This window comes from Agelaius phoeniceus, chromosome Z (genome assembly GCF_051311805.1).
Source record: "Agelaius phoeniceus isolate bAgePho1 chromosome Z, bAgePho1.hap1, whole genome shotgun sequence".
Classification (NCBI taxonomy): Eukaryota; Metazoa; Chordata; class Aves; order Passeriformes; family Icteridae; genus Agelaius; species Agelaius phoeniceus.
Window position 1 is genome coordinate 58426778 of NC_135303.1, and position 12835 is coordinate 58439612.

General features: G+C 34.6%; 1 long non-coding RNA gene across 1 annotated transcript in view; it reads right to left on the bottom strand.

Moving 5' to 3' along the window:
• LOC143692197 (uncharacterized) overlaps positions 1 to 12835 on the bottom strand; it is a 248540-nt gene that overhangs the window by 108110 nt on the left and 127595 nt on the right. The window lies entirely within an intron of this gene.

Consider the following 12835-nt stretch of genomic DNA (forward strand, 5'->3'; position numbering starts at 1 on the left):
AACTTCCTTTCCCGGAACTTCCCGGAACTTCCCTTCCCGGAACTTCCCAGAACTTCCCCGAACTTCCTAGAATTTCTCTTCCCCCTTGTAATTTCTTTGGAATTATGCAGCCTGATTAAATCATGTTGCTGTGGGTCCTTCTTCTGATTATACATTAGAATATTAGGATCACACTCACACATTTATGAAACCTAATTTGTACTTCATTACAGACATACAAATTACTCTGTAACTTATTGCTCTGTATGATGGCCAGACTGCCTTGTGTTCTTATTTAGCTACACATATAAATACTCATTTTCTTAAAAGAAAGGAATTGGAACATTGCTCAAATCTGAAGCAGGAAAGTAAGTGGCCAGTGGTTTTAGTTCTGCATTTTGGTCTGCCTGATTTAATTTGTTTTCAGTGAACTCTTTGTGGCACACCTTTCACTGACTTAAAAGTCTTTTAAGTCTACCTCAAAGATTTGGTATACATTTGTATGTAGGCTTATTATTTTTGTTCTTGAGGGATTTTGTTTTGTTGTTTACTTTTAAATTGCACAAAATAATTTTTTTCAGTTCAGAGTAATGAAAAAAAAGAGTGGATTCACAATGGGAAGGCAACAAAGAGATGACATTTCAAATAGCATGCCAATATGATAGTCTAGGTAGAACATCTGGAAGAGCTACACTGAGCAACAGCTGCAAAGCACATCAGTTATCAGTGAACATGCAGTGTACAGCAGAGAAAAATGTGTATCAGATACGGGAGAAATATTAAATCACCCATAAACCTAAGGGAGATTATACTGTTTTATTGCACAGAAATATTGTGGAGAAGAATGTAAGAATCAAAACACTTTGACTGTTTCTTTCTCTGGTACTCTCTGGTGTTGGTGCAAAAGTCTTAGAGATGATCCATTAATCATCAGAAGATAAAGGAAAACTGTGGAGAGGAGGAAAGTTTTAAGTATTGAAGTTCTAACCTAAAGTAGATTAAAGCAATATATTATAGCAGATTCTTCAAAGCTTTGAGGGAAAGGGGAGCCACACACATAATTCCAACTTGCTCCAAACAGAGTGAATAAGGTAAAGGGAGAGATACTCAATAAATTAATGTTGAAATGTAGAAAACATATGGAAAGCAAAGGCAGAAATAACTCCTAAGTTTATAGTTAAAGAATTTTCTGAACTTTTCTAGAAGGGGACGAGATAAAATTTAGAATCAGTTTCTTACCTTTTCCTAATCAATTACTTGCTTTTTAAAATGTAGATACTACAACTTCAAAGTCTCATAAAAGGAAGTTAACAGTTAACACACGTAGTCCTAGCCAGGCAAATAAATTAACTTTGCCCAAAGACTCACTGAAATGACATCCTTCCTCGCAACGTAATAGAGTGAAGAAGAATCAAGGGTAGATTTCTAATTGCCACTACATGCAGAAAAACTACTTTTGATGAAGGATTATAGCTATTAAGAGTGAATGCATTTGGGAAAGATTGTAAACTGATTTCTTGCAGAGGTCCTATGTGACTGCAGACTGACTCAATGGGCGGGTTTACCTGAGAAATGATCCCTCAGTGTTCTCCAACCCTTCAACTAATACATCATCTGTTTCACAACAAAATTTCACAATTTCACAAAGTTGCCAGCACAGCTTCAGTCCAAGATCTGACTTGGAAACAAAAGAGGTGACACAGACAGATTGTCTGGTAGTTCACATGGGACACTAGGAAAAGGTTCCTCACTGAGAGACTGGTCAGTCTCTGGGGCAGGCTCCCCACGGAAGCGGTCCTAGCATCATGACTGCCAGAGTTTAAGAATCATCTCAACAATACTCGAGTCATATGATTTAACTTTAGGTAGTGCCCTGAAGCTCAGGGTGTAGAGTCATTATGGTCTCATCCAACTTCCAAGATATTCAATAAATTTGTGTTATCCCAAAATTTAGACATGAAGGTCAGTTGTCCAACCTGGTCCTCTGACACTCTGGCAAAGTTCAAAACTACTGAATTCAAAAAGGAGAATTAATTGATGAGGAACTTTATAATAGATTCTCATCTTTTTCCAGTGATCAAAAATCCATATTTCTCTCTTCCCTGGAAACAAAACTGAAATAACTTTGTTCTTGGACTTTAAATAAAAATGAAGTTTAAAACATTATATTTTGGATACAAAAACTGATCTTATGTGACTAATTTATCTTCAGTGATTAGGGAGGTCAAAGACTGCAGCTAGTTAAAGTGTGAAACATCTCACCAACAGAATTAACTGAAATATACATGCTACACCATTTGTTATTGCTTTTCAACTTGAAAGTTTTGGGGTTTTGAAAATTGTCTTCAAATTCATTCCATTTATAACATACTAATCTGTTGCTCAGTTTTATTTGTGAAATTTGTTCATCATAGTCTATATCAGTATATTTACTCCCTCAATTTTCTTCTTTATTTCTATTGTTGAAAAGTTACTCTAAGGCCTAAAAATATGTCTGAGGTAGAAATTCTCAGATGCTCTCATCAGCACTAATCTTTTTGTTTTGCAGTTGAAAATATCTGATCATCAAAAGTAAAGGGATTTTCATTTAAAAAGTAAATATATTAAATATCCTGATGGCTGCTCTGAAAAGCTTTACTTCCTTTATTTTTTTTAATATTGGAGGAAATAATATTTTTAGGTAAAAAGCAAAACAAAACAAATTGTGTTTATTCCCACAATTATTTATTATTTTTCATTAGCAAAAATGGATTAATTTTATTAATTAAAAATGTAATATTTCAACAGGTCTTTTAGATCCTCTTCTTAATTCCTAGGAAAATACATGTTCTCCACATTGTTTTTGTACATATTACTGTCTTGAAATTAAGCAAGTAGTTACACTACGTGCAGTCCTAGAATTATGCAGTGACGTATCTCTGAAATCATTACTTTATCTTCAGTCATTAAATAATAAAAATTCTAGTTCATTGCAACTTCATTGGATTGACATAGAAAGAAATTAACAACATACTTCCCTTACTTTGCAAATATGACTCAGGTTGCCATTAATAAATCTCAATAAAATATAGAATCCGACAGGAATATTTTCAAAAATTCTTCCTTGGAAATGGACTTGCAGTTTTCAATCTTCATATCAAAGAAGCAGTCAAATTACACACAGTCTTGCCGGTCAAATTAAAATTAAAATAGTAGTGACAAAAATGCAATTTTGAGACAACACTTACACTACTGTACACTGAAAATGAGATGAAGTTGAGAAGATGGCAGAAGAGGGGAATTATATGAAAAACAACACAAATAGTTACTGTTTCACCAGATATGTTGAATACTGATATGCACCTCAATTTGCATTTTAAATGCAACATATGCAAGGGAGAGATAATGATTACAAAATACTACTAAAATTAGTGAAAATCCATAGTAATTTCATCTCCTAATTTTGCTTAAAACACACTCTGTTCAACTGTTTCTTCAAAGAGAGTTTTCTTTAGCAAGATGGAAAAGAGCAAAAGTCCAGAATAATTTGGGTCACATTTTAGTTCATGTTCAATCTTTTTAGTTTACAATTTGAATAAACTAAAATCTTGAACTGGGAAAATAGGAAATTTTAGTATCTCTGATTAAATGTCTCCTTAAGAACATATTACATTGTGTACTTAAGTGACCAGGGAAGGATGCATGTCTTATCTACAGTAATTAAAGAACTGTGATACTCTTGACTGCAATTAATTTTTCCCCCAGCTTCAATCATATATTTAATCTTTAGTGACAAAAAGTCTTTCAATTGTACAAGAGTGAGGGCTTGAGCAGTTAGCCCTACCCCCCTGTAACTGCATTATTTCAAAATGCAAGTAATTGGTACTGTTTGAAATGCATTATCCCTCTTAAGAGAAAAATTACATAAGGACCCCAACAGCAGTTATATAAATTGTTATGTTCCTAAGCATCTTCAAACTGATTTAAGCACATTCTTCTTTTAAAACTTTGGCAACACGCTTGTTATATGAAGTGGAAACTTATGTAAGAACCTATCAAATTATTTTAAAGCTGATCACAAGTTTGTTGACCTATATTATTAGGAATAATGAAATATCTCATTTGCTTTCACCTAGCTGATCTAAAACAGTTGAAGAAAACAGGGAAAAAATGTCAATCCAAAAATGTAATCTAAAAGGAGATTGGCCTGCTTATCCAGCATAATAAAGGCTATTTTAATGTTCAGTGAACTTACAGTGCTAACTGTGAGATCATTTTCTCACTGAGGAAATACATTTTAAAAATTAAAAGTTGTATTAACTAAAATCCCCTGTATGTTAACATTTTTTGGCACAAAAGCCTATTTGTGAATGCTGGAAGAGAGATTTTTCAGGTTTTGTTTTTGTTTTGGAAATCCAGCTTAAAAATTATAAATCCAATCCCAAACAACAAAATACTTTCTGAGAGTGTCTCCAGAACTGCAAAAATATGAAAATGTTTCAAGATACTGACTTGGGGAAATTGCTTGGGAAAGGCTGATGAAGAAGCATTAAAACCATTTATATTTTATAGAATGAACTTTAACTTTCTAACTCTCTTTTCTATATAAAAAAAATTCTCTATTGTAGATAATTGCACTGATGGCAGAACTGAGAAAACAGGCCAAGAAATAGGCTATCTGTGATTTTGTTAATTGCTCCAGAAGTCAACAAGCTTGACTTTTTATCCATGCCTAACAAATCTTTTGACAAGCTTGAAAACTATTTCCAAAGTCTATTAAATGGGATGAACAAATTTCAAAGAATGGAAAGGAAAGCATGAAATAAAGTGTCTCTATTAAAACAGAAAAGTGGGGGAGGGAATAAAGAAAATCTGTTTTCAGACTTGGAGCTTAAAATTCTTGTTAGTTTGCCTCGTAATGACTCTAGGATTCTTAGCATGCTGCTAACAGGCAAGCAACAAAACAATTTACTGGTTTACTGCCTTTGATTTTATGCTACTTGCAGTTGTACCATGTCAAAAAAAAATAATTACAAAAATGGCAGTATGAAAATCAGAGAAAAGTTACTTCTAAACACTTGTTTCACATGCACATCCTGTTTCAGGCTTCATAGAGTAAATGGATAAAACACTGGGTTTAACTCTCAGGTCAAGGTTGGAGTAATAACTAAAATATGGATTTGCGCTGTAAAACTGTAAGACATGCTTGGTCACAAATACCATGCAATTTTCCTTCCCCTGAAGAGGTATGAGTAAGTACACAAATGGAATTGCCCTTCACTCTTCTGAAACACAAATTAGAATTTGATGATATAGCATAGCTAAATAAGAAAACTTCCATTATAATTGAGATACCAGAGATCATATAGCAGATTTGCTGCACATTTGTATGCACAGCTCAAAGGACAAATGACTCCGATGATTAATGCAGAAGTGTAGAGAAGGCTAGTGCACTTGAAGTCTCTTAAAATTTTTATGAATGTAATTCACTGCACATCATCAACATTCCAAAATACAAAGTTGAGCATTTTTTGTTACTTTTGAATGGGGAAGTAAAACTCCACAAACAATCTTCCATTAAAAACAGAGACATATGAATGTTTAAGATGTACAGAATTGTTCATTTAAAGTTATTTAAGGTCATGACCTTTGCAAACAACAGCCTCAGAGCAGAGTTTAGAGTGAAGATATTTTGAAAAACAAGCAAACAAACAAAATATCCCATATTTATAAAGAATATAATTCATTAGTAGTAATTTTGTGAAGTTTTGACAGCACCCGCTTTTGCACAAATTAAAATAAAAGGAAGTTTTAATAGACCTATCAGAGTAGGTATTACATAAGCCTCCTAAACTCTCCAGTCTAATTAAACACTCTTTTCAGGTGTATAAAACCTTGAAAACTATTGACGCTGGGATTTCTTATGAAAAATTTAATCCTCAGATATTCATTATTTCTGTGCAAAACTTTGCATGGTTTTCGAAGATCAGGAGAAAAACAGAATGGCTATTTCAGTAATTTTCTAAATCAAAAGAAAGGGAAAGGGAAAGGGAAAGGGAAAGGGAAAGGGAAAGGGAAAGGGAAAGGGAAAGGGAAAGGGAAAGGGAAAGGGAAAGGGAAAGGGAAAGGGAAAGGGAAGTTCTGGGAAGGAAAGGAAAGGGAAGGGAAGTTCCAGGAAGGGAAGTTCCAGGAAGGGAAGGGAAGGGAAGGGAAGTTCCGGGAAGGGAAGGGAAGTTCTGGGAAGGGAAGTTCCGGGAAGTAAAAGTAAAAGTAAAAGTAAAAGTAAAAGTAAAAGTAAAAGTAAAGTAAAATAAAGTAAAGTGAAGTTAAATTCTGGGAAGGGAAGGGGAAGGGAAGGGGAGGGGAAGGGGAAGGGAAAGGGAAGGGCAAGGGGAAGGGAAGGGGAAGGAAAAGAGAAGGGGAGGGGAAGGGAAGGGGAAGCTAGCAATGACTTAAGTGTTCTTCAAACTTCAGATATATCTTGTTTTCCTTTGTTCAGTCTACTTTGGAGAATGATCAATAAATTTAGTTTTTAGGACAGAAGGAAGTTAAGCCTTGATCTCAAGATCAGATCAGGTCACTCAGAATTTCATCCAGATGAAATCTGAAGACCTTCATGGTGAAGATGGCATGACCTCTCCATACTTCTGCTGTAGTGCTGGGCTGTCCTATTCAGGGAAATATTTATCCTGATAGCTAGTCTTAACCTCTGCGGTCATAGTTTATGTCCATTTTCTCTTGTTTTCCTGCTCTGAATAGCTGCAAGGGTCCTCACTGCAGCTCCTTGATATCCTTCTCGGGGTGCTGAAGGTAAGTGCCTCTAAAACCATCCCTTCTCCAGGCCAAAAAAGTCCTGGTCCTACTGTGTGTCCCTGAAGAAGGGCATCTTCTCCAGTGCCTGTTCATTTTCTCTGCCCTCCACAGAACAATGTCCAGGTAATCAGTGTCAGTCTGTGTCAATCAAGCTGGACATAGCATCTAGATTTGGTCTGGTGAGCACTATGTGGAGGGAAATAACCACTCCTCATAACCTATTGGACTTGTTCCTTTTCATACACACTCAAGATGCTCTTGGCTCTCTTTATTACCAGACCACAGTATTAGGTCATGCTCAGTGTACTGTTTTTATTTTAATATTAAGAAAAAAAATCAAATTCATGTAAATGTGGTGAATAATGTAATTCAATGCATGGTTGAGCTTCAGTGATAAAGATCAAATTTTTATGTGTACATGTGACTTCATATGTACCTTATCATGCTGTCCTATTTAGAAATGGCAAATGAATGCAATGTTGCATTAAATGGTCTATCTGCCTGAAAGGCAATAACTTTGGATCTTATATTCTGGAAATTTTGAAGGTATTTTGTCCTGAGAATACCCTTCAAATAGGAAGGCTATTGAATGTTACATGAGTTGCAATAATTAAATATCAGCTCTGTCTGGAATATTTTAAATGCAATATATTGAAAGAAACATATCCTAAAATCACCCTTTGAAAGGTGCATCTTAGCCTCCTTCAGGTTAGGCATGATATGGGCTAATTTTTACTTATTTTTAAAACTATTTGACTTTTTCTGTCTCAATCAAAATAATATAAAAAGAAGTATGTAAAGCCATGAATTAAAAACTGTTTTAATTGTCTGGATTCTGTTAAAAGCCAAATTACTTTCCAGCTCTTAGCACTCCACGGAAACAGAGAATGCAGGAACAACAGAAAACAACCCCATGAAGTGCTCTGATGTGTGTGACAATAAGGTCAAAATCTATTTGAAGAAAATTCTCATTTTAGATGCCTTTCCACTGAGTGAGAACTAAGAGATTTCTAATTTTATATTTTTTCTGTTTGTATTTCTAGGTCTACATGCACTTATTTAGTGTATTTGTAGTATATGTATATAATTCACTGTATGGGAACTGTCCATTGTTTTCATAATCTTAAATAAAAGCTAAAGTAGAAGGGATTAGTGAATAAAAACAGGCAGAACATCCCTGATATAAACAGAAAGAATTAACCGTTTAATTTCCATAAAGAAACCTGTTGTACTCAGTGTTCTCAGGGTTAATATAGAAGGTTTTTACCTAACAACTACACAGCAGTCAAATCTCATCACCTTCAGCAGGAATAATTTATGGTTTAATCTTACATGCTGGCGTATTAAATTAGTATTACTCATCAGAACTCACTTATTAATAAAACAAGCTGAATTAGTCACCAGAGAATCATATTTGGAAATTCAATGACAATTTTACATTTTTAATAAAGGCTCAGAAATATTATTGCAGAGCAGGTGGTATGAAGAAGTGTGGTCAAATTTGACATTCATTAATAATTGAAGTGTGGAACGTGACAGAGGTGAAAATTGATATTGATTTTTTCCCCCTCTAATATTTGGATGAGTTCTGAAAAGTAAATAAAATGAGATAACAAGACATATCAAGTCACCCTGATTTCTTTGATCACCTCTCCCTGTATGCACACATATATATCACTATTTTCCTTATCATGTTTTTGAATAATTCAACACTCATAGTCTTTCCAGTTCAATGCATTATAAAACATGCTCCAGCTGAGTTTCAATCATATTAGACTGAAAGCTGAATTTTTTATGAAGGATTATTTAAAACAAAATGTGTCTTGGGCCCTACAGTCTCTGAAACCAAACAATCCTGAGAGTTCAGTGAAGAAATGTCAACACTATGGAGAATTTTTCTATTCAAAAAATTAAAGGAATCCTGTTTGATGTATATTAACCATATCAATATTAACAAACTTCTGCTGGATTTCAGTAGTGATATGACAGCAGCAGTACTACCAGGCTTGTATTTTAACTAGATGTGAAAGCTCTGAAATACTTGTACTCACACTGAACTTGACCTGCCTTTGGGACAGCTTTAGCAGCACTCCTACTCATTTCAGTAATGCCAATTTTCAGGCTCAGTTGAAGCTAGACACTTTAGCCTCATTGGACTCTAAACATGCAAGGATGGTCATCAGCCTCTGCTGACCAGTCTTCGGCACGCTGTAGGCATCTTCATGGAGTATATTCTGTGGGATTTTTGTGGCTTCTACAGGTCTCATTTATTTTATGGTGCATGGGATTTTGTTTCAGAATTCCACACCTCCTTCTGTCCTCACACAGGTTTTTGGTCAAGATCTTCTTTACTAGACATCTCTTGGTTTACATTCTTCATCCACATGAATATCTAGTTCCATTTTCTTAGCCCAGTACTAGTTATACCAATAGGAGAAGGTAACTGAAAAAGCTGTAGTCTTCTACTCCTGTGCATTTACAAAAGTAAATTCCTTGCTTCTGAAGGAAATACAGGTAAATATTCTGTCTATAGGTGAAAATGCTATGGTAAAAATAAAAGAAAAAAATAATTTTTAACTCTGAAGTTTACTGTATAGAGTACTTCAGACTCAGTCTGACTTCCATTTGAGACTTTAAAATAGCCACTGCATATCTTCATTTCAGATTCTTTGCCATATCACTCTTTCTTTTGCACAATCTCCTACAAGTTTGCATAGAACTGCAAGAAAATCCTGTTCTCATAGACTTTATCAGAGTAATTTTCTGGATTATATGCTATAAAAATTACTTAAATAACCAGCCCACAGACTGTTTTTCAATAGATTTAATAATCTTGGCAGAATAATTTCTCTAGACCTAATCTTTGAGGAGGGAGGAGATCAAGGAGTGTACTTGTATATTGACTGTAAAAAAAAATAAAGGCAGCTAAAAAATGCCAAAGCAGCAGTATATTCAGAAAATAAATGAATAATCAGAAGTTAAGAAGGGAGGAAGTAGAAAAGCTCAAAAACATGAGACAGAAATTGTGTCAACTTATTAGATTTCTCGTTTTTTTAAGGATGCTTTCATGTCTTGAGATGAACATCTCTCCTCAAAGATATTGAGCAAAATAATATTGATTAACTGCAGTTATTTTATGCTTTTGTGCCTTCTGTCTGCTGCAGAGCAAGTAACTGTTTGAAGATCCAGTTTTCTGTTAACAAAGCGAATGGTTGATGCTCTAGGTCTCATTCGGTTAGAATGAATTTATATTGACTTCAATAGCCAGCATTAATGAAATCTAATCAAATAACTGAAAACATATTCCACAAGGTATTTTCCTTTAATTAGTGAGAAGTATTGCAGAAAATATGAGATGGCTGAGAATTTAAAATATAATAATACATTATTCTTATTCATTATTATTATTATTTATTATATCTTCCAAATATTAATGTTGGAAACATAATTCCAAACTGTGAGCTGTGAGCTATTTGTAATCTGAGTTCCATTTCTTTGGTTTTTTATTATTATGTGCAGGTTCTCACCACAGAAAGTATGATAGCAAATGTTAGCAATGTTTTTTTTTTACCAAATTACCAAATAGCAAATGTTACTATTTTCATTAAAATTAAACAATCGCTTACTTGGCAACAATGCATTACTGGGCAGGTTAAATTGTTCTTATGTGACAGACATGGTGTAAACAGGAACATGTTCCCTAATGCAAAAATTGCAATTAGTTGTTCAACAAGAAGATGCATATTGAAGTATTTGTTTGTCTGTGACAGTTACCAACTTTAGGTATGCTCTTCTATCAGCAAAAGCAGATTTGATAAGTGTAAGGAAAAGAAAAATGTGAAGAGGTGAGAGCACTTGATTTATGTTGATTGATCAAATTATGAGGAAAACCCTTAGGTCATCAGTGCACTATAGGCTGCAATGTTTTCTTCTCCACAGTCAAAACCAAGACAATTCTTACTGAGTCAAAAATGGCTTAAGTACTAAATATTTCACATCAATCACCTGAAGAGCTGGACACTAAAAATAGTGACCTTTTTATGCACTCCTCAGATCAGAATCCTATAATTTTGATTGGATTCCTTTTGAAAGCACAGATACCATCTGGAAAAAAACCATATGGTTTTCCCTCCTGAGTTTTGACAGCTTCTCCTACACACTTCCTCATTCTCACCTCCCTTGCCCATACCTGGAATTGGAGGAGGAATCTCAGGTCTTCTCATACATCTCTGCCCCATATTTTATGGGGTGATGTTAAGTCAGAGATCACAGCTATACTTTGGGAGGGTCTCTTTGTTCTGTGCTCTTCTTCTTAGAAAAAAAAATCAACAGTTTAAGTATGTAGTCAGTAGAAAAGTTATGAAGACAACTCCTTTTACTGAAAAGAATTTACCCTGTTGCAATATTTTTCTTTCTTCTGACAAAATTCTTAATACAAATATGAAAACAAACAGGGACCTCAGATTTCTTCAGAATACTTCGCTGTGATGTAAAGTGTTTCATCCTTCTTATCCTTGATATATTGTTAATTTTGTCCAGTATTACACTACACGTGTTACAAATAACACGCAGGTTTATAGACATGTATGTAAGACAGACATAGAAAAAATTGCGGGACACTTGTCAATACCTCAAGTAACTATTTACTATTACAAGTCCATAATAGATTGATACCTGTCTCAAGATCTGAAAAATTCTACCTTTTCATCTGGGAGAATATATATTTATTACCTTAATTGCTACTAATGTTGAAGTAGGCATCATGATTTGCATGATATTCTTTTGAATACATGGCACCTGTGATTCTTCTCTCTTTGCTGAACAATTGCTTATAAACCTCCCCAAATTGTCAGCCTGTAGCTGTAACTGCCCATTGAACCTGAACTTCCTCGTAATGCCTCAGACTATAGTTTTTTCAAGCTCCTAGAAAACAAGTCACAAAGTTTATTTACAATGATTTTGTGCAGTGAAGATTCCCTCTTCCTTATTTTAAACATTGAATTCAGACCACTTACTGTAGCTGCACTTATTTTCTTTTGCCTGGTTGTGCTTAATTTGTGGTTAAAAATTACTGTTCTTTGGAGTTAATGTACTATCCAAAGAGAGATGAAAATGAGTAGTCTAGAAGTAATAACTAGCTTTCTGCCTTTCTGGAACCCTCCATTTACGTAAAAGGTTGATTACTCCTCCCTCATATATCAAGGGATCTGACCTCTATTCCATTTCTTATCCCATTATTACAAGAAGATTACTTGATGAAAGAAATGAGTTAGTCAACTGCTATCAAGATTTAAAAATATGTCTCCTTTCTTATTTCAACCATTGAAAGAAAGGTGTAGAGCTTAGTAGGAAAACATCCTCTGAGATAGAGAGACAGGATACCGAGATAGTTATTTAATTCTTCAGTGCTACATTGCTTACTTTACTACTGATATCATTCCATTGATTTCTCTGCTGCTGACCCAAAAAATGGATGACAAGTTCGTAGTTCAGTATTGAAAAAAAAAAAAAGCCAGAATTTTGTGACATAAGTGTGCAGTAGCTTAAATTTCCATTGCCAGGCAGAGCTGTGTCACACATTATGGAAAATTGTGCCTATCAATTCTAGTTTTTCTGGATCCAGAACCTATCATGCCTATTATTAAAGCATCATGGAGGCATGACCCTGTAACACAGTGCACTTGCTATGAGGTTGTCAATGTTGTCATTCAGCCTCTAAGGATCTTTGGATCTTCAGCAAACAGTGAACACAGTCGTTTGAGCCCGTCAGAGTTCATGTTCTTTTGGTCAGTATTTGAGAAGACAGTGTATTTCTGTTTGCTGGACATGACATCAAAGCCAAATTTTGGGCACCTGATTCTGGAGAGGAAATACCAAATTGATGGAGAATGAACAATTGGACAGATTATTTACCTCATAGGAGACAAGAAGTCAATCTTTAGCCGAAAGTTGTAGGAAATTAATTCTTATTAAATGAGTGTGCAAATATACAATGTGGTTTTGAACAACCCAGAGATCACTGAACACACAAAAAAATACAGAAAAGCAGATTTCTTTCTTGAAT